The 23915-nt window shown below is 45.0% G+C and overlaps 1 protein-coding gene across 1 annotated transcript in view; it reads left to right on the top strand.

Annotated features, from left to right (window-relative positions):
• Positions 1-23915, top strand: part of LOC126188733 (hepatic leukemia factor-like) — a 622120-nt gene that overhangs the window by 420413 nt on the left and 177792 nt on the right. The window lies entirely within an intron of this gene.

Consider the following 23915-nt stretch of genomic DNA (forward strand, 5'->3'; position numbering starts at 1 on the left):
TGTGGAGCTAAGGGAATTAACGAAACTGAAGAAAACTAAAATCGTCCTTGGTGGCGGAATATGAAAGGTACACCCTTTCCACGCTGACCTGCTACTTCACTCTACTATAGGCACAATGTGTTTCTTTTGCAAAAATTTCGGGATTAATTTAGTTGTCAAGTAGTTCTCCAATTAACATAACGTTCATCAGTACTATTTGACAGTGGCTTAAGCGCCGACAGAGGATTGTAGTATAAAGGGTGATTCAGCTGGTCCTACCAATGGGATATGAGAAACCCCTAACAGCTCCAAGTGTCACGCACAAGATTTTCATATTCCCTCACTCATTACGTGCAAACTCTTAGTCTTACAGAAAAAATGAACATGACGTTTTTGTTGGAAATTTAATGTACGTAAATTTTGTAATGAAATAAGTTTTCACTAAAGGCCATAGTTTTCGAATTATTCAAGAAAAACGTACAAAAGTGACATTGAGACACGTTTTTCGTTAATAACTCGAAAAATGTGGCCTCCAGCGAAAACGTATCCCAGTAAAAAAAATTAACTACTTCACATTTCCAGAAAAAAATGTCCTTCTCGTTTTTCTGTAGGACTAATAGTTTGCACGTAGCGATCTAGGGAATATGAAAAATCTCGTATGTGGTTTTTGAAGATGTTGCAGGTTGCATAAATCCCATAAGCAGGGGCAGCTGAATCACCATGCGTGTTAATAAACGATGGTTTTAACCTTCAACAAATTATTTGCGGCTATAGAACCAAACTTACAGAATACGACGAAATAGTCCATTGACGGAACTTAGTTTTCAGTTCAAAATCATTTGGCCCTTTGCACGTTGTTTGTGATCGGGCGTAACTGCTGTGCCACCAGTATTATCCATCCTGTACTCTGAAAGTGTGCATTTCCTGGTCAAAATTACGGCTGTTTGTTGATGATTCTTTTCCCACGCGATTCAAACGCCCCTCCCCCTTCTGAGCAAACAATTCTTTATGGAGACCTTGGACAACTGTATGCGGCTTGAATAACTCAATTTGTCGTTAATTTCTGTGTATGCCTACAAGCTCCTGTCAATGTGATACTCCATCTTGGAGAATCTGTAAATAGTACTAAACTCAACTTTTGATACATTGCCGACTATTGTGTATTGTTTTTCAAAATAATGCAGCCATTGTTGATGCAACAAGCATTTATTTGTTGTGAAGCATGTGAAATTTACAGACACCCGCCAAACTTGTCGCTCATTCAAATTCTCTATGCAACGAGCGAGCCGGCGCAGTGGTTAGTACACTGCACTCGTATTTGGGAGGACGACGGCTCAAACCCATGTCCGGCCATCCACTTTTAGGTTTTCCGTGAGTTCCCTAAATCGCTTAAGGGAAATGCCGCGATACTTTCTTCGAGAGGGCACGGCCGACTTCCTTTCCCCGTGATTCCCTAATCCGATAAGACTGGATGACATCGCCGTTTGGTCTCGCCCCCAAATCAACCATCTCTATCGCTTGAGATGATACTTTTCGAGCATTGGTTTCTGCTCTCAAAATATTCAGTTTATAATCCTTTACATTACGCACAGTTTTGATCGTGAAGGTTAGGGATTCCTTGTAAATGATTTTTGAGACATACGCTTTTCGCACTAAAGGCGAAAGGCCGAGTACGGTGTTCTGAAGGACTACGTCAGTGGAGCAGATAGCGTAGTTCCCAAGCGCTAATGTTCGGAATACTATACTGGTATGTTTATTTAAAAATGTTTGTGTGAACACCACATTTTAGGGAACCCAACTAAAAATTCTCCCGGAAATTTTTTTTACCAGCACAGAAAACGGTACTTGGAGTTTAAATCGGCATGACTGCATAATGTTACTGTTCCGCCATTGTGAACAACCTCTCGTCAAGCAAATGTAATCCCAGAAGTTGAAATTCCAGAGAACAAAGCACTGCCCTAGCTTGTAAACGTCAATTATGAATATTCGTTTTAAATCTCAACATCGCTTTAATTCAAAGGTACATTTTGAAAAAGCGCGTCTCGTCAGTCCGTTCACGCTCCTTAATCCTTTCACTAACTGCTTTCTTTTGCCATATTGAAAGACACTAATATAGGGTTATTTTCATTACTGTCGCAGATAGACGAAACAATATGAAAAAAATTCCCCTCCAATTCTTTTTCCGATGCACGGATTGGTAGCACATACGGGGTTATTCGTAAGTATCTGTGCGGTTTCAGAAGACGCATGCGCAGTAACTGCAAAAGGAAAACAGATACACGTCAGCGGATACTACAGCATCTATCCAAGTTTTTTGACTCATATTCCAGGTGCTCAGTATAGGAACCGCTTGAGCCGCGGCAAACGTCAGTGCGAGTCTGCGATTCAATGACACGAGTTGTCCAGTAAGGGTGCCTATCTGCAAGCGCGAACGAATTCGATGCGACAATACGGAACGGCTGATTTGCCTACATGTTATACCAGCAGGTGCAGTCTGTAATATTATAAGAATACCGCAAACCGTTAGCAGGTTTCCCTTTCTTTGTTACAGAGCAATAACGTGCAGTAATTTCCCAGTGGTTCTCTGATAACCTACCGCGGGACACATACGTCACAGTGGTAGTGAAACGGTTAAAATACAAAGGCGGTATGAATATAAATATTTGTTTTATTTGTAATTACAAATATAAATACTGCATCACGTAGTATTACTTAACCTTCATAATACCAGATGCTTATAATTAAAGTGCAGCTATCACGGATGTCCAATGAGGGCTGTAATTATCGTATCGCAGAGAAACTTGGTAGATATGCCAATGCGTTAATGCTGAACTGATGTACACTGGATAAAAATAGTTTCTGCTCTGGCCACCAGGGGAAAATCTGCTGCTGTGAATGCAAGAAAGACGTATAGAAATGTTTTCATATGTAGTGGATCAGGAACGGGATGTGGGCAGAAAAGGTCAAACAAATGAGAAAGGCATAATGTTCATTTCATTACTAGCGTCCGCTTACAAAATTTGTTCAGTGTGAGCAATAGAGACGTCGAGAGATGCTGCATTCTTAAAACAAAGTGTTCAACGGTTCCTCGCAGCAGCTCTGGTGGAACCTGAGCAGTGTGTTCCTGTAAACTGGCCTCCAGATCAGGTAGAGATCGAACCTGTCTCTGGTAAAGCAAGAAGTCGTATGCATTCAGGTCAGGTGGTGCTAGAGGCCATGCATCTGGACAACCTCTGGAGGGAACACGTTCGTGGAAGGTTGCATTAAGCAGATCTTTCACTGGGCGAGCGACACGAGCTCCCCCATCTTACATGAAGACAGTGGTTTCCATACAGGTGGACCCTTCCAAAGCAGGAATCACGTGCTGTACAAGGAGGGTTCGATAACGTCCAGACGTTACGGTTCACCTGAGAGACCCTCTGGGTGTATTATCTAGAAACAAGAACGGACTGAAAATACAGATGCTTGTGGTCCACGCCACACAGTCACACAGCACATATGGCGAGTGCAGTGTCTCTTCGTGCACAACAAGTGGTTTAACATTACCCCAAATTCGGCAGTTGTGTGTGTTCACTGCACCCTGTAGTGTGAACTGCATCTCGTCACTCCATAGAATATTGCCCAATCACATGTCACCCACTTCGATCCACGTCAGGCACAGAACGTTACTGCGGAACTTGAGGATATATACTCCTGGAAATGGAAAAAAGAACACATTGACACCGGTGTGTCAGACCCACCATACTTGCTCCGGACACTGCGAGAGGGCTGTACAAGCAATGATCACACGCACGGCACAGCGGACACACCAGGAACCGCGGTGTTGGCCGTCGAATGGCGCTAGCTGCGCAGCATTTGTGCACCGCCGCCGTCAGTGTCAGCCAGTTTGCCGTGGCATACGGAGCTCCATCGCAGTCTTTAACACTGGTAGCATGCCGCGACAGCGTGGACGTGAACCGTATGTGCAGTTGACGGACTTTGAGCGAGGGCGTACAGTGGGCATGCGGGAGGCCGGGTGGACGTACCGCCGAATTGCTCAACACGTGGGGCGTGAGGTCTCCACAGTACATCGATGTTGTCGCCAGTGGTCGGCGTAAAGTGCACGTGCCCGTCGACCTGGGACCGGACCGCAGCGACGCACGGATGCACGCCAAGACCGTAGGATCCTACGCAGTGCCGTAGGGGACCGCACCGCCACTTCCCAGCAAATTAGGGACACTGTTGCTCCTGGGGTATCGGCGAGGACCATTCGCAACCGTCTCCATGAAGCTGGGCTACGGTCCCGCACACCGTTAGGCCGTCTTCCGCTCACGCCCCAACATCGTGCAGCCCGCCTCCAGTGGTGTCGCGACAGGCGTGAATGGAGGGACGAATGGAGACGTGTCGTCTTCAGCGATGAGAGTCGCTTCTGCCTTGGTGCCAATGATGGTCGTATGCGTGTTTGGCGCCGTGCAGGTGAGCGCCACAATCAGGACTGCATACGACCGAGGCACACAGGGCCAACACCCGGCATCATGGTGTGGGGAGCGATCTCCTACACTGGCCGTACACCACTGGTGATCGTCGAGGGGACACTGAATAGTGCACGGTACATCCAAACCGTCATCAAACGCTTCGTTCTACCATTCCTAGACCGGCAAGGGAACTTGCTGTTCCAACAGGACAATGCACGTCCGCATGTATCCCGTGCCACCCAACGTGCTCTAGAAGGTGTAAGCCAACTACCCTGGCCAGCAAGATCTCCGGATCTGTCCCCCATTGAGCATGTTTGAGACTGGATGAAGCGTCGTCTCACGCGGTCTGCACGTCCAGCACGAACGCTGGTCCAACTGAGGCGCCAGGTGGAAATGGTATGGCAAGCCGTTCCACAGGACTACATCCAGCATCCAGCATCGTCTCCATGGGAGAATAGCAGCCTGCATTGCTGCGAAAGGTGGATATACACTGTACTAGTGCCGACATTGTGCATGCTCTGTTGCCTGTGTCTATGTGCCTGTGGTTCTGTCAGTGTGATCATGTGATGTATCTGACCCCAGGAATGTGTCAATAAAGTTTCCCCTTCCTGGGACAATGAATTCACGGTGTTCTTATTTCAATTTCCAGGAGTGTAGTTGCTATACTCTCTGGATCTTGTACGGGTACCAGTGTGAAACAGACCGCAAAACTTTTCGTACTGTTGATCGTAGGATGGATAACACCCTTGAACTGCAAGAGCACTAGCACGTGCTGCATGGTCAGTTACAACAACAACAACAACAACCTTGTCAATAACTTGCGCTGGAATAGGACGCCTTCCTCTTCCAGGTGCCACACCAAGCTCCCTAAACCATTTGATGACTTCGGGCCCTCTCCTCAGACTTTTCAGTAGGCGATACTCTCTCAGTGCAGCACCGTAAATGCTGCCGTTCACATAAAACACTTCACTAACAGCGGACAGCCTCTCTTCTCCATTGCCATAGAGATCACTCATGTTATGGCTCGTCAAATGCCAGCGTGGATGCCATGCCGTCATACAACAGTGTTCAGCACCATATTTGCACCTGGTGGCCAAAATTGGAACTAATTTTTGTGCAGAGTAAATCGGTTCCGTATTATCGCTTTGCCATACCTACCTTCGTTGCCATACTGGACCTCCATGGTTCAAATGGCTCTGAGCACTATGGGACTCAACTGCTGTGGTCATAAGTCCCCTAGAACTTAGAACTACTTAAACCTAACTAACCTAAGGACAGCACACAACACCCAGCCATCACGAGGCAGAGAAAATCCCTGTCCCCGCCGGGAATCGAACCCGGGAACCCGGGCGTGGGAAGCGAGAACGCTACCGCACGACCACGAGATGCGGGCGGACCTCCATGAATAGCTGCACTGCACAGGTATAAAACAGTGTGTGAAACCTGATAGTAAAGGAAGGCAGGATTTGGTTATGATTTTGGACGGGGCCGAAATCAGTTACTATTGGTTCCCTTTTGCAATTACACACATTTATTTTAAAACGATAATTCCAGATTCAGCAATAAATAAAGATATCACACGTTATTAATGAAAGAGTAAACAATTGTGTAATTAATAGTGCTTTCAGTGCGTTACAATTTACCAAATGAGCGTAACATACAGACACAGCAAATAAAGTTGTTAAAACAAGCCAGTGTGACCTCAATTAGAATTTTAAGGCACGTAACCACAGTCACGGCTGAAGGCCTTTAACGCCAATAAAGGCAATTATAAAAAATGTAACAAACTCACTGTAAAAAGCAATGCAATAGCAAAGGTTAATTTAAAAAGATAGCCAACTGCCCACCAAACGGGTGAGACAAAATGATGGTAAACTTGGTAGCACAATCATGTAAACCTCTGTAACGCCAAGAATTACAATTACAAAAAATTTTAGAAACATACAATAAAACAGCAAATACAGTAATAAAACAGAATGGCCAGTCACAGACGGTGCACCAGGAATCGACATCTGGGTAGGTCCGTCAAAACAACACTTTCGCGAGTGATGAGATAGGCAGCCGAGAGTTCCGTTCACTTCACAGGATTGTAACTCAGACTAGCGGCACTAACGAATGAGTAATGATAATCTTGGTGGGCTACCTCACGTCCAATAAACCAAAAGCAAAGATCTAAAAATATGCCAAAGCCGGAGCTGGCAGTCTGGCCCCTGTTCGCAGAATACTGTGCTTAGAGCGCCCAGAACGAGAAAGGAATCACTGCCACCAGAGCAGAAGAATCGCCAACCAACTTACAATCGAGAAAGCTGTCAAAGCTACACCCCCACCAGACAGCAGCGGCAAGGCGAGGAAACGTACACTGCTGTTACATACACCCAGGGCAGGTAACTGGGGCTGCAGCAGCCACGAGGCAGGAAAAATACAGCTGGCTGAACTTAATAAATAGTAATAAACTGAACGGAATAAATAATAAATAGAAGTCCAGGAAAGCTAATCAGATACACCTTCCCCCCAGCACTCCACTCGCTGCTCTTTACCTCGGCAATATTACAAGCAGCAACACTAACCCAAGTCACTGGAGAATCGCAGGATCTCACAGTGATGGAGGTTTCTCTACTTAAATCAAATGCAGTCAAAGCTTTCGGTTTACGACGAGCTCGTGCACCCTCGTGAGCACAGGCCTTCAATCCGGCACTCCTTGCGCGCCGCCAGCTGTCCCGGCGTGATCGCGCACTGCGCGAACCTCGCTCCTCCTGAGTCCCCAACCGAACTGCACACTCACTCTACCCAGAAGAACCATGACGTTGCCCCAAAGATAAGGCCACAGTTAAGCCGCCGCTGCTGCCACTAGCGGACAAGCAACGCTTGCGAAACCGAGTGGCGCCAGTCAACACGAGAAGAAGACAAACAGTCGCAACCATGTCCACTAAACGACATGGTCTGGACTCTAACAGAGGACGGAAATCTGCAAGCAGCACCAAAGCGAGCCGCAGCACGGCTCAGTGAGTAACTACAGTTCTACGGAAACTCGTCGATCAAGTCCGAATACAAAGCAGCGACTGACTTTATCATATCACAGTGTTAATTTTCATTGTTTTAAAACAACTTTTTTGTTGCGGAGGCTGTCTCATCATTTCCATGACCAGTCATCATTAGTATCAGTTTTTCGGGTACTTGGGCCCTCCTGGTATGTGAGACTGGGTGAGAGTTCAATGTTCTTTGGCAACTAGTAACACGAAACACACAGATTTACAAAAGGAATTTCCCCATCGGTTCCCTGTTTACTACCACTCAGCAGCGGGTCCTTTTCTCGTTTTAAATTAAGCAGATAAAAATGGATTGTTAGAAAATGTCTGAATTTATAAATTTTTTTTATAACGCTCAGTTTTAACCTCTCATGACTGTTCAAGACGAAAGTTAAGTATCACATGAGCAGACAAGCTTATATCACTTCTGTCGACCACGTTGTGCCGGCAGATGTGGCCAAGCGGTTAAAGGCGCTACAGTCTGGAACCGCGTGACCGCTACGGTCGCAGGTTCGAATCCTGCCTCGGGCATGGATGTGTGTGATGTCCTTAGGTTAGTTAGGTTTAAGTAGTTCTAAGTTCTAGGGGACTGATGACCTCAGATGTTAAGTCCCATAGTGCTCAGAGCCATTTGAACCATTTTTTGACCACGTTGTAAGAGAGGGAATAACAGACGAAATCTCTACAACAAAGTGAGCAGCCGTTGCAGCAAGTAGGGGTTCAAATATGGTTCAAATGGCTCTGAGCACTATGGAACTTAACATCTGAGGTCATCAGTCCCCTAGAACCTAACTAACCTAAGGACATCGCACATATGCATGCCCGAGGCAGGATTCGAACCTGCGACCGTGGCGGTCACGCGGTTCCAGACTGTAGCACCTAGAACCGCTCGGCCACTCCGGCCGGCTGTAGGGGTAAATGCCGGTGGGAGTAGTAACTCGTGCAGCACGTAGCAGCAGGGCGGCCGACTGGGACGCAGGCTTTGTTTTGGACGCGGTAACTGCGCTTTCACGGAAGAACGTGTTTGTCCGCGCCCGGTGAAAGGTATTTGGTCAAGCTGTTCGCTGCGGCGCTGGCACCGGGACGGCTTTTATTTCGAGCGCAGCCCCAGATTGGTATCTTTTTAACGGTTCCGCGGCGTGCAGCCCGCTGGCTGTTATTGTATTCCGCTCTGCCTCCACAGCGGTGGAGATAGCTGGAGGCGGCGTACACGTCAGGTGCAGCCGTTCCTCGAGATCAGAGATGCTCTGTCAAGCCTTTGTTCCCACCCTCGAGCGTGCGTCAACTTCGTAAGCGCCAGGGGGGGGGTTTCTCTTACGATTTCTCTGCCGCCCAATTGCTTTTCCTAGGAGTTTTATGTAACGTTCGTAAATGCATAACGTTTCGGATTATCTTCTGTGTTAATGCCTCTCAGCACTATTGGACTTAACCTCTTAGGTCGTCAGTCCCCTAGAGCTTAGAACTACTTAAACCTAACCAACCTAAGGACATCACACACATCCATACCCGAGGCAGGATTCGAACCTGCGACCGTAGCGGTCGCGCGGTTCCAGACTGAAGCGCCTAGAACGGCTCGGCCACACCGGCCGGCTCTTAATGGATAAACACTTATGCATATGTCGTCGGAATATAAAACTTGCTCCCTATCGATAGTTTATTTTAGGTGATGGCTGCTTCTGAAACATCTTTGATTTAATTTTCAATGAGAGACACACACAGCACAAAAACCTCATGAGAAATAAGACGCGTAGTAGCATGAAATCCATAAATAAAACGTTTCTGTCTAACAATATTGTTCCGTCTGTGCCAGCCTCTTCATCTCACAATAAGACATAACGCACCTTCAACTATTTCTTTCGGATATTCCGATCTCCATTATCCTCCAAATTTTACCCTCCACCGCTGGCTCTAGAATCATGCGTATCCTAAAGTTGTGAGACATATTTGTTATTTTGATTCTGTTTGTGATTTCCACATATTCCTTTGGTGTGCGGAGAACAACCTCATTTCCAGATTGAGATATTTTCATTCTGCTGCGGAGTGTGCGCCGATATGAATCTTCCTGGCAGATTAAAGCTGTGTGGACCGAGACTCGAACTCGGGACCGAGTTCGAGTCGCAGTCCGGCACACAGTTTTAATCTGCCAGGAAGTTACATATCGGCGCACACTCCGCTGCAGAGTCAAAATATCTCATTCTGGAAACATCCCCCAGGCTGTGGCTAAGGCATGTCTTCGCAATATCCTTTCTTCCAACAGTGCTAGTTCTACAAGGTTTGCAGGAGAGCTTCTGTGAAGTCTGGAAGGTAGGAGACGAGGTACTGGCAGAAGTAAAGCTGTGAGGACCGGGCGTGAGTCGTGCTTCGGTAGCTCAGATGGTAGAGCACTTGCCCGCGAAAGGCAAAGGTCCCGAGCTCGAGTCTCGGTCGGGCACACAGTTTTAATCTGCCAGGAAGTTTCATATCAGCGCACACTCCGCTGCAGAGTGAAAATCTCATTCTGGAAACATCCCACAGGCTGTGGCTAAGCCATGTCTCCGCAGTATCCTTTCTTTCAGGAGTGCTAGTTCTGCAAGGTTCGCAGGAGAGCTTCTGTAAAGTTTGGAAGGTAGGTAGACGAGGTACTGGCAGAAGTAAAGCTGTGAGGACCGGGCGTGAGTCGTGCTTCGGGAGCTCAGATGGTAGAGCACTTGCCCGCGAAAGGCACTGGTCCAGAGTTCGACTCTCGGCCGGCACACAGTTTTAATCTGCCAGGAAGTTTCAACAACCTCATTTATTAGTCTGTCATCATACAAATATCCTAAAGAGTAATGCCTTCTCGATGTATCGACTCTCTTCTTTCACTGGGTGTTCGTTTCAGTTCAGTGTAATTGTCACGTCCCATCCTCTTCTCGACGCCTTCCGAATACTTCATCCTAGGCCCTCCTCTTCCGTTCTTTCCCAGCATTTTTCCTCCAACAATATTAATGATTAAGATGTTGTGTCTGATGACATGTCCAATACATTTTTTTTCTCATTGCCCTTTCCTCCAATAATCTTCTCTCTTCGTTAACTTCCCTAAAGACTTCCAGGTTGGTCTTTCTTCCCGTCTAGCTCATTCTTGTCATTTTCTGCCATGTCCGCATTTCAGCAGCATCATGTGGAGTCCTTTTCAATTTACTCAGAGACCAGCATACTCCATGCAAATGATTTTGCAAAGGATTTTCTTATATCTATGTTCATACGTTGGCCGGTTAATTTTTTTTTTTTTTTTTAAGTTGAAAATGCCTCGTCTCTCTATGCAATCCTTCTCTTCACTTCTGTTAAGCATCTATTGTGACTACCAAGATAACAAAATTGTTGTACCGGATCAGTTGTGCAGCCCTTAGTTTTTTATTGCTTTTAATTTCTCCCATAGATTTCGCACTACAGCTAATTTTGTTTTTCGTTTGTTCACTTTTAATTGCCATAGTTTAATGGTCGCTGATAGGACTTGAAACATTCTATTCATTTATTTTTCGAAGCCTGTAGCTGTCACGATGTCATCATCAAATAGTATATATCCTTTCTCCATTCGCTTGTATTCTCTTTGTCTTCTTCACGATATAAGTAGCTTCGTCAGTGAACACTTTAAATAAATTTGGGGACAGGCGACATCCGTGTCTAATTCCTTTTCTACTGAAGCTTCCTGGCAGATTAAAACTGTGTGCCGGACCGAGACTCGAACTCGGGACCTTTGCCTTTCGCGGGCAAGTGCTCTACCAACTGAGCTACTCAAGCACGACTCACGTCCCGTCCTCACTGCTTCTATTCCGCCATTACCTCGTCTCCTAGAACACATGCCCGCGAATGGCAAAGGTCCTGAGTTCGAGTCTCGGTCCAGCACACAGTTTTAATCTGCCAGGAAGTTTCATATCAGCGCACACTCCGCTGACGGGCGAAAATTTCATTCTGGAAACATCCTTTTCTACTCTTGGCCTTTTCCTCTACCTTATTGATGTTTATCTTTGAGCTTTGGTTCTGATTCGTTTGAGTCGGATCATATGTTTTTCATAGTTCTAAATAGTTATTATGTAGTACGTCCAATTATTTTCTTAGCAACCTTCTGTAACAGCACATTTCAAACGTCTCAATTTTTAACCTTTTTCGTACTTCCTCACAGCCCTGGTGGGTACACATATTAAAGTTTACGAACTTAGCGGAACGGTTAAGTTAGAGACCAACTTAGTAGAGTGTAGTGGTATGTGTTCGTTTCCTTAAATCAACTACAATGACGGCAGCAAAGTTTTTCTTTAACGATAAGGCCATGGGCGGTTCCAGATAGACCACTGTCTCTGATGTTCTCGATGTCAACGAGTCGTTAGCCTCGTAATTTTGCTCTCTTCCACGTCCTGCCTCCTGTCCTCCTCCGCATATAATTGCCAGGAACCATTTAATATTTAGTTCGGGAATTCCTTAAGCCCGGCATATCGGCGACGAAAACAGTTGAGCCGAAATAATTGCGGCGGTCCTCCTGAAATGAGCCCGTCTCCCGCCTGGCGCACCACTTAGTCGCGGGCAGACGGGAGCTGTACCAGCAGGCGTACGGTTCGATCTGTTATAATCCCATTCCAGGCTGCGGCAACATGAATAATTCATCGGCTCGTTACTTCCGTTATGTGATTACGTGTGCTTAATGGAGAGTAATAGCTCTTCCATTAGCTCATTGACTTCCAAACGAATTTTCTTATTCACTGTGGAGTAGCGCTGTTTCATATCAAATTTAACTATTCCTCGGTGTGTCTCGAAGGCGGAATAGCTCTCACTTGAAAGAAGTTTGTATGTAATTTTTGAGAACGTACTGGAGTGCCTCATATTGAATTTTCTGTACAACACAGCTGTCAAAATTTTTCACAGAAGTCAAAGAATATTTTGGTAAGACTTACTACGTTTTTGTTCTGTAATAATCTCTCAACCAAACGAACGATGTGGTAAATCTACATCTTGTGTGGCGGAAAGTACCGGGTAATCAAAAAGACAGTATAAATTTGAAAACTGAATAAATCACGGAATAAAGTAGATAGAGAGGTACAAATTGACACACATGCTTGGAATGACATGGGGTTTTATTAGAACCAAAAAAAAAAAAAATACAAACGTTCAAAAAATGTCCGACGGATGGCGCTTCATCTGATCAGGATAGCAATAATTAGCATAACAAAGTAAGACAAAGCAAAGATGATGTTCTTTACAGGAAATGCTCAATATGGCCACCATCATTTCTCAACAATAGCTGTAGTCGAGGAATAATGTTGTGAACAGCACTGTAAAGCATGTCCGGAGTCATGGTGAGGCATTGGTGTCGGATGTTGTCTTTCAGCATCCCTAGAGATGTCGGTCGATCACGATACACGTGCGACTTCAGGTAATCCCAAAGCCAATAATCGCGCGGACTGAGGTCTGGGGACCTGGGAGGCCAAGCATGACGAAAGTGGTGGCTGAGCACACGATCATCACCAAACGACGCGCGCAAGAGATCTTTCACGCGTCTAGCAATATGGGGTGATTTTTTTTTTTTTTTTTTTTTTGTTCAAATAAAACCCCATGTCATTCCAAGCATGTGTGTCAATTTTTACCTCTCTGTCTACATTATTCCGTGGGTTCTTAAGTTTTCAAATTTATACTGACTTTTTGATCACCCGGTACTTCTGCTATCACTCTCTGATCCCCCTTCCCTGTTCCATTCCGGAAGTCGCATGTGAAGGTTGTTTATAGGTAAAATTCCGTGTGAGCTCTTAATTTATAGGCGCTTCAGTCCAGAACCGCACTGCTGCTGCGGTCGCAGGTTCGAATCCTGCCTCGGGCATAGATCTGTATGCTGTCCTTAGGTTAGTTAGGTTTAAGTAGTTTTAAGTTTAGGGTACTGATGACATCAGAAGTTAAGTTCCATAGTGCTTAGAGCTATATTTCTCAGGTTTCTTTTCGCGACCATTTCGCGAGACGTATTTGCAGCAAATAATGTTTTACGACGCTTCCCGGAACGTACTCTTTCTGAATTTCAACAGTAAACCTCTCCCTGAAGCACATCGCCTCTCTTGTAGCTTCTGCCACTGGAGAAGGTTGAACATCTCCGTAACGCTCTCGCGCCGACTAAACAGTCCTCTGAGAAAACGCGCCATTCTTCGTTGGACCGTGTGTATTTTTTCTGTTCAGTTAGTTAATGTTCGATAGATCTTTTGAACGATTCTTTCATTGAAGTCGTGCGGAGCGAGACCGTTTACAAGGTATACATGTTAACATTAATAGAGACATCAATATTTAATCCTACTCATGCCAAAAAAAGTATACTTTTTCTTGCAGGCTACCAACTTTTTAATAAAAATTCGTCCGTGGAATAGGAGGAATTGTCTACGAGAAATGATTTTATGCTAGACACAGAACTTGTTTTGTTACGTGTCAGGCACTTGACAGTGTTGGGCAAATCAAAAAAATTTTCTTCAGTGTTGTAGCTTTGGATAACACAGTTCTTCTCAAATTGTGATGCATAAATTATAAAGAATCTCTTTAACGAATATATGTATTGCGATGGTGCAGTTAAAAATTCCCAACTCCTTCACGAGGTACCTACCCGACGACAGCAGATTAACACCACATATTATTCTTACTACTCGCTTTTGTGCACTCAAGTGATTAGCTACCGGCAAAACATTATTGCGCAAGATATTACTGAGTGTAAATACGAGTATGCTAAATACGTCAGGTTAATTAGTTTGTTTCCAAGACAAGCGGTTGTACGAAGAACATTAGTTGCTGACCTTAGTTGTCTGAGAAGCTCAGTAATGTGCTTATTCCACTTCAAGTTTTCATCAGTTAATCCATTAATCAATTGGTAGGGTACCCAGACTGATACACAATATCCAAGAAACAGGCTAACAGCTGTTTTGTAAGCCACTTCTTTAGTGGATGAAATGCAGTTCCTTACATCATCTACATCTACGTCCGCTTCGACAGCTACGTTGTAAACTTGGCTGGGCTAGGCACCGAAGGTGCCCAGTTCCGATTTCCAGCAGGGTCGGAGATTTTTCTCCGTTCGGAGATCGTGTGTTGTGTTGACCTCATCATCAACGACGCGCAACTCGCCTAAATAGCATCACGTAAAAGAAGATTTGCACCCGGCGGCGTTCCGTCACACGACAGAGAGAGAAAATCTACAGCTGCATGATTACTATGCAGTTCACGTGTAAGTGCCTGGAATCGCATTCATCGAACCACATCCGAGGTATTTCTCTACCGTTACCACTCTCGGGAAAGAACGAAGTGCTAACTCTGATTTGTCTTATTTTATTACCGTGCACATTTTCCCCTACATAGGGGCGCCAACAAAATATTTTCACGTTCGGAGAAGAAATTTGGTCACTGACATTTAGCGAATTCCTTTTAGCACTCACGTGGGGAACTTCACACTTTCATTATTTAGGGTCAGTTGCCACTTTTCTCACCATGCAGATATCTTGTCTAATTCATTTAGCAATTAGTTTTGACCATGTGATGAGGAAACAGCATCGTCCGTGAATAATCTCAGTAGTAGCAAAAATTTATAGGTTGTAAAATGAAATTGTGTTAAGATAATAAATATGCAAACAGAACCCAGCGCAGGTCATTAAGTGAATCGCTTATTTCTGTCGGTTTTTACAGCTTCATTCAATGGTTGACATGTGCGCTACTAGGAAGATTATGTTCACCTGTTTTGGGCATTCGAGTAGTTTTCTAATTCGGTGTTATTCAACTAACCTCTCAGTTTAAAAGGAATGTGTGGTTCGCTTTTAAGTACTGCTAAGTAGATGTTTAATAGCACTTTGTAGTTGGGAAAAATTTCGGGGCATGTGGCTGTAAACATTGGTGAACGGAGTACAGCTTCTGGAAAAAGATGAGAAAATCGGGTTGTACATGTACTGCTTAATTTTCTATTTCACAGGTAGATAGCACAGTTAACTAGACCGCCTAGTTAATTGTACTATTCCCGCTTTAGTGAAAATATCATATTTCAAGTTAATCATAATAATTCGACACGGCAACTCTTTACGCTTGTATGACTGATTGCAGGTGGGGATTTTCAGCCACCAGATAATTGTTAAAATTTATGGTGAAATTTTTAGCTGTCATTTATTTTGTACAATTCGCTACTACATGCGGTCAATGACCATTGTCATGCTTAGCTGGCTTAAACGGCAGGAATATCAGTATAACTTTCCTGCCGTTTATGCCAGTAAGCTTGATTATGGTCATTGACCGGAACTAGTAGGGAACTGTGCAAAATAAATGACATTTGAAGTTTTCGTCATGAATTTTAACAACTCTTGACGCGCTTACTGGTACAGAGCGTCGATATATTTGTCTTAGATGATCAACTTACTGACTCCTTATTGATGGTTTGGAACTCTCATTCGATCACATACGTACCGTTTGCAGGAAGTAAACTGCTGGAGTCGGTTCAAGGGAAGACGATTTTGCTTACCTGTCAATGGGTTGTGTGGCACGCGTCCGAAAAAGACATCTGCAATCGATTGCCTGTACCATAGTTCAGAAAATGAAAAATGTATCACATTAGAGCAGGATTCGTGCGAGTTACCACACGTACCGAATCAATAGCGAGCGCGGATGGAGATCCTAAGAAGTTTGCGAGCAGTATCTCTTCCACCATCCTGGAGGCTTAGCTGAATGCCGAAAGAATTCAACTTTGGGAAGTGCGCTTGTATGAAGTCTCTGCTCGCATGCGACACGGTAAGTTGCGTGACGAAAAGCGCAAGTGGGGCTGCAGGTACTTTTCCGTACTTGTGAAAGGGTTTCTCTTGCAAACCGTTTCATTCAGCAACCTAGAGGAAGATGTTCCCATAGTAGGCGCAGCCAGCAACAGTTGCGACGTAATTGCAACTGCCTTGAGAAAACATCAAGGCCAGAAGTGCCTCGAAAAACGTAAAGACTGTCTCGGTTCAGCCTCATGGCTGTAGGAACCTACAGCGAACTGGAGCGACGTAGCAGATGACGAAAGCCACAAGCGCCTACTGTCGGCGACTGACGTTGTCCTTTACTTCAAAGTGAGACAGCGAGTAAGTACGATAATTGTCCATTCCGTTTTTTATATGCCTTTGATAACATTTTAAAAATTTGTTGCGTCAAGATCGCCTAATTACAACAGTACTCACATCATCGGTTTCGTAAATTTATTGGCATCTTCAGACGTGTGAATTAATCCACAAACAGTTTCGTCGTGATATGTAAACTCAAATTATGCATTCTAAAGATCATTAAATTGTATGAAATATGTTACTCTATTAACATGATATCTATTAACATATATCACAACAAAACTGTTTCTGAGTTAATCATCACATAAATTTACGAAGTCGCTAATGTGAGTACTGTATTGATTAGGCGATATTTACCTAATAAATTACTCTATAAACATTTATGCGGTCGCATGCTTCCGTTTGACAATATATCAGTTCTTAAAAAGCTTTGGTAACGAGTTTTCCTCAATGATTAGTGTTATTAAAGTCCTGCCGACTGTCAAGTTACCAGAGATGGAGTACAAGCTCAGATTTTCGATAAGTATTGGGACACAAATACCCCCATCGCCTTGAAGGAATCATTCTGGCATTTACAAGTGATTGTAGGGAAAACATTAAAAAGAATAGGGTATGTGGCCAGAAGGGGCTTCTTGTCCCACTCCTCCCAAATACTGCGCCATCCCTCCACAAACCGTATAAAAATAGGCTATATACCCTGAAGGGGCTTCTTATCCCGCTCCAAATACTCCGCCATCTCTTCTCGAACCATATCAATGAACTGTTATCTAATCTTTACTGTGTAGTCTTCGTGACAGCAATCTGTTTCGAACATTTCCGTCGCATTAAATATCTTTTCTACATTTTCTAAGTATTTTATTTTATACGCACCAGTGGTCTCTACACCGGCACATATTCATCCTTTTTATTATAATCTCTGCTGAAGGGAATGGCTTGTGTTTTTCGGACCTATACTGTGTCGTCACGGTTTAACAAATTTCATGGAAATCAACTCGACAGCAGCGGACTAGCACTTTACAACTGTCGTTGTCTTAGGTTCCGCCGGAAAATGTCATGTATGAGGTCTGCCACAAGAGAAATGGCGCAGCTGAGACTTGCTGCCAGATTATAGATGTGTATCGGACCGGGACTCGAACTCGATACTTTGCCTTAGGCGGGCAGTGGTCTTGCTGACTTAGCTGTCCAGGAAAGATCTGCCCTCACAGCTTCATTTCTGCCACTATCTCATTCCTTCTTTCCAAACTTGCTGCTAGATGTGCAAGACTATGCAGGAGAAGTTTTGTATGTGTACTGGCAGAAGTGCAAGTGCATGTGAATCATGACTGAACAGCTCAGGCGGTAAGAATATTGCCCGCAAAAGGCAAGGTATCTGACTTGAGTCCCAGTACAGCAGACAGCTGTAAGCTTCCAGGAAAGTTCAAAGTGGCGGACATTCCGTTGGAAAGTGGAAAATTCATTCTGAAAATGACTCTCCTGTTGTATATTTGAGTGGTCCTCGCTTTTAAGAAACGATCAACCTCCTAATTCAATTCCATTCAATACGAGTGTATGGAATAAGTTTCTAGAGTAACTCATCATGTACAAGGGGATCGCGCCTACCCGGCATCACCGATTTCGATCCAGTTTATGGTGTATGCGTGGCTTCTACAGGTGTGAGGGCGACGGAAGTGGGAGCTCCAGACGTCCAAGAATTCACAGAAAACAAAAAAGGCATTTTTGGCACGGGTCGGGCGAGACACGAGACATTTATCTGAGAGTTGTTTCCATGAAGCCCCGCAGCAGAAAGAGCTCAGAACGGATATCCGAATGTCGTGGGTTCGAATCCGTATGTGAAACTTTTATGTGTTTTCTGATTTTCAATTTTTATGTTAGTCACACTGGAAATTAAAGGGAAATAATGCTCAATATATTGCATTTATTAATATCTTCATAAAAGCATGAAAAGGAGAGGCAAAAATTTTGTGATTGCAAATAATTTCCAAGAAAGAGCCTCCACGAAGACGTTGCAAATAACTTTCCAAGAAGAGACTGTAATTAAAGCTTGCAGGATAACCGTTAATTTCATTTGGACCTTCGATCAGCCCTCGGCAGCCGCACGCAAACAATAAGTACCCTTGATTTTATGATGAATATCACCCCAGCACGTGTAAATCAACAACTGAAAAATAATAAAAGAATCTAATTTTATATAAGAAGTTCTCGTGTGCCTTTCCTTTTAATGCCTTTCAATACAGTTATATTGAGCATTATTTCGTTTTATTTGCTGTATAAGTAACATAAAAATTGAAAATGAAAAGAAAGTTTTCGCATAGGGACTCGATCCCACGACCCTCGGATTATCATTCTGTGCTGTTCCCGCTCTGCCACCCGCATTCTGGAAACTGCCACCGGCCCGCGCCCCCAAATGCTATAATACTCTGTTTACAATACATGTTTGAACCTGTGATTTTTTTTAATGCTGTACAGCTCAAGAGAGGATGTCTAATTTATCTATGATGTGGCCTTGCGACATGATCTTTCGTCCTGAAACACGAAATTTATGTTCGATAATGGGAGAAGCTGAAGAAATGAACTAGAATTCGAGCAACAGCCGGGACTAGAACATGGGTCTGCCTTTCACTAGGCAGATGAGCTAACTGTTACAACACTGTAGTAGTATTGGCAACACTGCTGCAGTGGTGTAATGGTTAGCAAATCTGCCTAGTAAGCAGGAGAACAAGGTTCTAGTCCTGGCTGTGGCTCGAATTCTAATTCATTTCTTCAGCTTCCATAATCATCAGAGATAGAGTTGAAACTCACATTGTGTCAAGGAAAAAGATCGACTACGTCGACAAAACTATTACCTAACTGCATTGCTCATTCTTGGGACTTGGTTGACACAGATTCATATTTTAAACTACTTCAGGTCAACTAAATCCATGGTGAATAATGTTAGCTGTCGTTTCATGGGAAAAATTTAGTAAATATCTTCCCTAATCCTACTTATCTTTTCCACCTGGCTCCCCACACCCCCTCTCACTTCCACCTGTCTCCTCAAACACATTCTCCTCCTCCCTCTCCCCCCCTCTCTCTCTCTCTCTTTCTTCTTCTTCTTCTTCTTCTTCCACCTGCCCACTATCCCTTTCTGCCTTCCACGTGCCTCCTACAGCTCCATCCTCCCCTTCCATCTCCCATAGTGCTCAGAGCCAGAGCCTCCCCTTCATCTTTGTCTCGTTCTCCCTCATCTCTGTCTGTCCTCGTCCCCCCTCATCTCCACCCATCTCGTCCTATCCGCTCTCTCTGTTCACCTCTTATGTCACCCTCACACCAGTGGGAGCTGTGTAGTTTTTATCCCAACAGCACTTCTTTTCAGTCAAAAACAGACAAAAAGCGTTATTGTACCAAATTTGGTTGACATCTATCTAGGGCTAGGCTTTTGTAACATATTACAGGTTGTTTCCCGGCTTAATGGACCGCAGGTGTCACATATCAAATTGTTCGTCTCGATTTCCCTTACACCAGTGTGGCACTATTTACATCCGGTACATATCAACAGTAGTAGAAAAAACGACCTTTATTAAACAGTATTAAAGCTGCCGGTGCTTCAAAAAGAAAATATTTTTGTTGGTTTGCTCACTAACATAAAACTCCGACACGTAACAAGGCAAGTTTTACATCTAACCTAGAATAATTTGTTCTGGACAGCAACTCCTATTCCTCCGACGAATTTTTAGTTAAAAACTACTGGCCTTTAAAGAAAGTTGAACATAGCCTGTAAATGGACTCATTCCATAACATTTCGATAGCAAAAATCGTTCAAATGCCCTATGGAACCTGTAACTAGCTAGCTACCTACCTAACTAACTGATCTGTATGAGTCCACAAACATTTGTATTCCTTCCTTCCACTGCTCGACATAGTTAGATATGTAGTTTTCCATGAGATTGTTCACGAGCGCCATCGTGTTTGCCTTCCGGCGGAGAGCAGAAACACAGCTCTGTAGTAAGTGGCTCGCTACTACCACCGAGTTCATCGATTCGTCGTCTTCGTCGCCAAATGAACATCAGTCCGCATGGTTGCATGAACCAGCCATTTGCTGCAGACGCCCACACGCAGCAACGTTCGCTGAACGGTCGTCGAGGCGGTTATTTGTTCAACGGCTGCACGTCTATTCGCCGTAGACGTCCCCGCAGCGGTCGTTCACCCTTGTCATCTATGGCATTTGGTGCACCGCTGTTGCCTCGGAGCCGGATTTGGATAGCGCTATTTTGCCATGCACGGTATACTTAATCCACTTCGGCACGCGAACAGTTTACAGACTAATCAGTTTCGGGAATGCTTCTACCCTCGACCCGAAGGCCAATGACCATGCCATTTAGGTTGTCAGATAAATCGCCCCGTTTCCGCATTACGACAGCGACTGCACTGTTTACGGCGTCCCCTGACACGCTTTATATACCGTGTTAGTGCTGTCACCTGTCTGCTGTGAGTGGTTATTGCACGTTGACGTCCAGAATTGGGGTTGGTCATATTAATGTGACTGGACCTTGTTGATTATGTAGTGCTGAAAAGTCTGCGAGACTTTTTGCAGACGATGCTGTTGTCTGTAGAAACGTTGCGATGCAAGGAGACTACAGCGAAATGCAGACTGGCCTGCAGAGGATCGATGACTGCTGCAGTGGGTGGGAGCTGACCATGAACTTAAATAAGTGCGACATATTGCGCGTAAATGCCGGAAGAGGTACATTACTGTTCGACAACCCCACTGATGAAAAATCACTGGAAACATTAATAACCGTAAAATACCTATACACATGCTCATAAATTAAGGATAATTGCAGAATGTGGCACTACACAAAACTGGCGCTAATAGCACACACACGACACAGATCTGTAAGTCCACGGAGTTGGTGATAAGTTGAGAAAACCGTCCAGAAACACATGTGCTACAAAACGCCACTGTTTCCTGCTCTTGTACCACCGACATCAATATGGAATATGAAAACCAGGCACACGTACGCAGACCGCACAACGGGTTGGCATACTCTGTATCAGGTGGTCGAGCAGCTGCTGGGGTATAGCCTCCCATTCTTGCACCAGTGCCTGTCGGAGCTCCTGAAGTGTACTAGGGGTTTGAAGACGTGCGGCGATACGTCGACCGAGAGCATCCCAGATGTGCTCAATGGGGTTTAGGTCTGGAGAACAGGTAGGCCACTCCGTTCGCCTGATATCTTCTGTTTCAAGGTACTCCTCCACGATGGCAGCTCGGTGGGGCCGTGCGTTATTATCCATCAGGAGGAAGGTGGGACGTACTGCACCCCTGAAAAGGTGGACATACTGGTGCAAAATGACGACCCGGTACACCTGACCTGTTACAGTTCCTCTCTCAAAGACACGCTGGGGCGTTCGTGCACCAATCAAATCCCACCCCACACCATCAAACCACGACCTCCATACAGGTCCCTTTCAAGGTTCCTGGTTCACGCCAGATGAAAACCCGGCGAGAGTCACGGTTCAGATTATACCCGGACTCGTCCGTGAGCATAACCAGGGACCACTGTTCCAATGACCATGTACCAGGTACTATGTACTGTGTTCTTGACACCGGGCTTTACGGGCTCTCCTGTGAATAGGGTTCAGTGGAATGCACCTTGCAGGTCTCCGGGCGAATAAACCATGTCTGTTGAGTCGTCTGTATACTGTGATACTGTGTGTCTGGAGACAGCTGTTCCAGTGGCTGCGGTAAGGTCCCGAACGAGGCTACCTGCAGTACTCCGTGGCCGTCTGCGGGCACTGATGGCGAGATATCGGACTTCTCGTGGTGTTGTACACTGTGGACGCCCAGTACTGTAGCGCCTGGGCACGGTTCCTGTCTGCTGGAATCGTTGCCATAAACTTGAGATCACACTTTGTGGCACAGTGAGGGGCCGTGCTACGACCTGCTGTGTTTGACCAGCCTCCAGTCGCCCTAGTATTCTACCCCTCATAACGTCCATAACGTCATCAATGTGTGTTCCTTGAGCCATTTGCAACACGCAGTCACAATTAGCACGTCTGAAAACGTCTGCACACTTACTCGCTGCACCGTACTCTGACATGCACCAACACACCTGTGCGTATGTGGACTGCTGCCATCGCCACCGTGTGACGACCGCAGGTCAAATGCACCGCATGGTCATACCCCGAGATTATTTAAACCCGCAAACCGCCCACCAGAGCGTTGTTTCACCATGTATCAGCATTATCCTTAATTTATGAGCATGAGTGCAGATTAACCTCCTGTACCGAGCTAAAGTCGAATGACCACGTAAATGAAATTATAGTGAAAGCAGATGCCAGGCAGAGATTCACTGTAAGAATCTTAGGGAAATATAATGCATCCACGTGCCAAGTGGTTTACAAAACACGTGTTCGACCAATTCTTGGATATCATTCATGAGTCTGGGACCCTCACTAGGTAGGAAGGATAGAAGATACAGAGAAGGGCGGCGCATTTCGTCGCGGGATCATCTGGTCGGTGCGAGAGCATTACGGAGGTGCTCAGCAAACTGAGCTACAACAGAGACGTTGTGTATTACGAGGAAGTCACTATTTAAATTCCGAGAGCGTACGTTCGAAGAGGACTTAAGCAACATATTATTTCCTCCCACGTATACGACCAAAATAATCTGAGATATTAGAGCCCATACGAATTATTATCGAGAGTCGTTCTTCCCAAGTACCATGTGCTAATGAAATAAAAAGGGGGAGGGGGTTGTACATAGAATCAGCATTCCAATGTCAGGACTCATTGCTGCAGATCTAAGATGTTAGCACTTGCTCAGAGTGCGCTACGCAGAAACTGCATAAAAGTGAGAACAAATGTAGAGTTTGTTGTGCATCGCTATTGCAGAATCACGATTTAGTAAAATTTTTCTGGCTCTTGAATTGGCCATGGGTGTTGGTACCGCCGTCTGGCTCGGTGGCAGGCAGCACGTGTGGCACTTTTCCTGTCCGCCTTGTTAGCATTAACTGGGCGGCAGTGGAGCCGCCGAATTGGCGAGTAATTTGCATCTCGCCGCCGACTCAATAGGGTCAACTTCGATATCGACCGCCGGGTTGAGGCGAATTGACGTCTGCCAGCCGCGGAAGCTATTCTGTGTGCTCGCAGTACGTAGACGCCGCTCGACTCTCCTGGGGGTAATATAATAATAAACACTGTCATGTGAATATTGTGAAATTATTGCTGTATTCGTGACTGTCTCTGTGCCCTCTTTCCTGTAAAATAATGCGTAAGCAGCAATCCTGATTACACGCGAAGTCGCTGTTTGGAAGAGACCAGATGCGATGCACACCATGTTGGTACTGTTTTTGTTGTGACCCGTTGCAGATCAGTAATAAAGCTGCTCCGTAACCATTAGTGCTCTGATGGCTAGAATATGGTTCAAATGGCTCTA

This window comes from Schistocerca cancellata, chromosome 5 (genome assembly GCF_023864275.1).
Source record: "Schistocerca cancellata isolate TAMUIC-IGC-003103 chromosome 5, iqSchCanc2.1, whole genome shotgun sequence".
Classification (NCBI taxonomy): domain Eukaryota; kingdom Metazoa; phylum Arthropoda; class Insecta; order Orthoptera; family Acrididae; genus Schistocerca; species Schistocerca cancellata.